This window comes from Drosophila subpulchrella, chromosome X (genome assembly GCF_014743375.2).
Source record: "Drosophila subpulchrella strain 33 F10 #4 breed RU33 chromosome X, RU_Dsub_v1.1 Primary Assembly, whole genome shotgun sequence".
NCBI classification, from domain to species: domain Eukaryota; kingdom Metazoa; phylum Arthropoda; class Insecta; order Diptera; family Drosophilidae; genus Drosophila; species Drosophila subpulchrella.
The window spans coordinates 3,799,881-3,803,586 of NC_050613.1; positions in this window are offsets into that span (position 1 = coordinate 3,799,881).

The following is a 3,706-nucleotide window of genomic DNA, read 5'->3' on the forward strand; positions in this document are numbered from 1 at the left end:
TAATGGAATTTAAATGCCCCCCTGCTCGTTGATGCATGTGCGGCATCTTACCAAAAAGTTGTTCATTACTGCTTGGAGAGTTGAGACAGGAATAGCTGCAATTGTTTCTCGAATGGATTGCCTTAGTTCATTCAAATTTGTTGGTTTTGCTTTGTAGACTTCCTGTTTGCAATAACCCCACAAGAAAAAGTCAGGTGCAGCAAGGTCAGGCGACCTGGGTGGCCAACGGAATGTGGAGTTTCTGGATATCAGCTTATTGGAAAATTTTCGTCGCAATTCTGTCATAACAGGTTGGGCACCATCTTGCTGAAACCATACAGAGTTGAAAGAAATTATCATTCGGCGTAATTCTGGATAGAAAAACTCTCTCAACATGCTCAAGTAACGGTCTCCAGTAACCGTATTGTGACTAACTTAATATGACGGTAAACCTGCCGCGGCGATTAGTCCACGCACCCTGTGGCGCGGCATATTCGCGGGCACAAAATACCGAAATAATAAAAAAAATCAATAGTCCGCTGCGGCGACAAGTCCATACAAATGGGTACCTTATTCGCGGGCGTAAAAATTGCAATTTTAAAGAAATAAACACAGATAACCGCTGCGGCAATTAATTTGCGATCGGAAAATTATAAAAAAAATTTGAAAATCAAAAAACTAATACAAAATAAAAAGCAATATATAAAAGTTTTCGTGGGTGTGGAAATTTGCTTCAAAGGCTAACGGATGTGGAATGCATTCAAAAAAGCTGCCCAGTGGATTGTGTGGCAACCGTACCTTAATAGGCAAAACGCCAAAACGGACAAATACGGACCACCGCGCCAATAAACACAAGTACACGAAAATAAACAAGAAAGGAAGTTAGCTTCGGCAAGCCGAAGCTTATATACCCTTGCAGCTATAATTATTAAATTTAAAAACACAAAAAATGATATTCCCAATAGTATAAGATAATATGTCAAAAAACACCGAAGCTATAATTTGTTTCATATTATTTTCGTACCAATTTTCCGATCGTTCCTATGGCAGCTATATGATATAGTCGTCCGATTTTGATAAAATTAAATTCGAAATTCAGAACTAATTAAAAAATGTTATTTCCAAGCGTAGGAGGTTATATGTTAAAAAACACCGAAGCTATAATTTGTTTCATATTATTTTCTTACCAATTTTGCGATCGTTCCTATGGCAGCTATATGACATAGTCGTCCGATTTTGATAAAATTTAATTCGAAATTCAGAACTAATTAAAAAATGTTATTTCCAAGCGTTGGAGGTTATATGTTGAAAAACACCGAAGCTATAATTTTTTTCATATTATTTTTCCACAAATTTTCCGATCGTTCCTATGGCAGCTATATGATATAGTCGTCCGATTTCGATAAAATTTAATTCAAAATTCAAAATTATTTAAAAATTGTTATTTCCAAGCTTAGGAGTTTATATGCTAAAAAACACCAAAGATATAATTTTTTTTCATTTTTTTGTCCGATTATTCCTATGGGAGCTATAAGATATAGTTGTCCGATCCGGCTGGTTCCGACTTATATACTACCTGCAAAAGATATAAGACTTTTGGGAAAGTTTCAGCCCGATAGCTTTAAAACTGAGAGACTAGTTTGCGTAGAAACGGACGGACAGACGGACAGACGGACAGACGGACAGACGGACATGGCTAGATCGACTCGTCTAGTGATGCTGATCAAGAATATATATACTTTATGGGGTCGGAAACGTCTCCTTCACTGCGTTGCAAACTTCTGACTGAAATCATTATACCCTCTGCAAGGGTATAAAAAGAAAACACAAATTTAAGATCGCACAACGCCCCAAACAAAAATATCCATACAATTTTTTTGTTGAACCAAAATGAAACAAATACTAATTCCAATTTAATTTTAGAATAATAATCCTGTATGAAATAAAAACGGATCAGCATTGAAGAAACATAAACATACCCAAGGAGGAAAATACTAGGGGTGAGGGGTGATTCCTTAAATATAAAATAAAGAGAGAATAATTTAGAAATTCCAAAAGAAAACTGTTGCTTATTTCCCCACCTCGACCCAGAATAAACATAAAAACTTAAAATTTCAATAAAATAAACGCTCGAAAATATTGACATTAAAAGTGGAGGAAATGAAGGAGGTATTGAACCGTCTTGACTCTACCATTGCGGCCCTAACCACTCAAATGGTGGGCATGAAAGATGAAGTTAGGAAAATAGGGAATAGGTTGAACATTCTAGAAACCGACTTCGAAAAGCGCAACCCGGTAGAGGACATACCGGTACCACTAACGCGTCCGCGTACGGACGGTACGGTACGAACTAAAATAATCTTCAGCCGTACCGGATTTTGTAAAGGAGCTTTTGACTTTCAAGGGTGATTCCGAAAAATACATCTCTTGGATCTATAGGGCCCAATCCATCATTAACGATTACGAGGTCATTTGGGAGAAACCCCTATATAGGTCAGTCCTTATCCAGATTAGACAGAAAATTAGAGGCAACGCCGACATGGCGCTCAATGCCTACAATGTGCAAGATGACGACTGGACAGAGACCAAACGGGTATTGGCATAACACTTCGCCGATAAATGGGATGTCGGTACGCTTGAGTACGAGCTGACTCAAATGACCCAGGGAAACCAAAAACTAGAAGACTTTTACCTTAGGATCAATTACCACGTCTCACTCATAATGAACAAAATAAGAAGCATGAATTACTCTATGGAGATAACCAATGCATTTCTTGCCGGACAAAGGGACAAGGCTCTTAATACCTTTATTAGGGGACTAATAATCCGTAAGCCTGCGGACGTCCACGAAGCGTACTCTATTTACCAAAAGTCTTATTTCTTTTTCAGGTAGTAACGAGCCGGGTCGGACACCTATATCCTTTAGCTCCCATAGGAATGAAAATAAAATATTTTTTTAAAAATGTTTTTTGACATATTAACTTATACTCTTGATAATATTATTGTTTTAATATTTCAGAATTTCGAATAGAATTTAAAACAAATAGGACGACTTTATCACATAGCTGCCATTGGAACGATCGGAAAATTGGTAGGAAAATAATATGAAACAAATTATAGCTTCGGTGTTTTTTAACATATAACCTCCAACGCTTGGAAATAACATTTTTTAATAAGTTCTGAATTCTGAACAATCGTGTAAATCTATTGCTACATTTAACTGCAAGTTTCTGGCACTTAGCAGAACCTTTAAGGTGCAGAAAATCTCTGAGTCTCTTACCACTGGTTGGGGAAGACAACAGAGAGGTCTAACCAATTTTTCCGCAAGGAATCAAAAAGGCTCGAGTGACCAAAAGGAAAGGGAAATCTAGTCATAAGGAAAAAACAACCTTCACGTTTGAGTTTTGTATAAAAACTGACTTTTATTTTTCTTAGTCTTCGCTGACCCAACTAGCATGAAATTCTTAAAATAAACATAGATTTTACTGCAAATAAAAGAAAAAAAGGGCTGAAAAGTGTATTTTATGTTAAGGTTTTAAGTACTAAGGATTTTATACTAACAGTCAAGGTATTTCCTTACGGACTCCATTTGAATTTCCTTCAGAAACTCTACCAACTGCTCGTCAATTTCACTTTCCATCACATTTCACTTTTAACTTCTTGCAATCTATTTATGCGGCACAAACATAACGAAACGCATATGAAATGTGCCAACCGAATGGTTCAG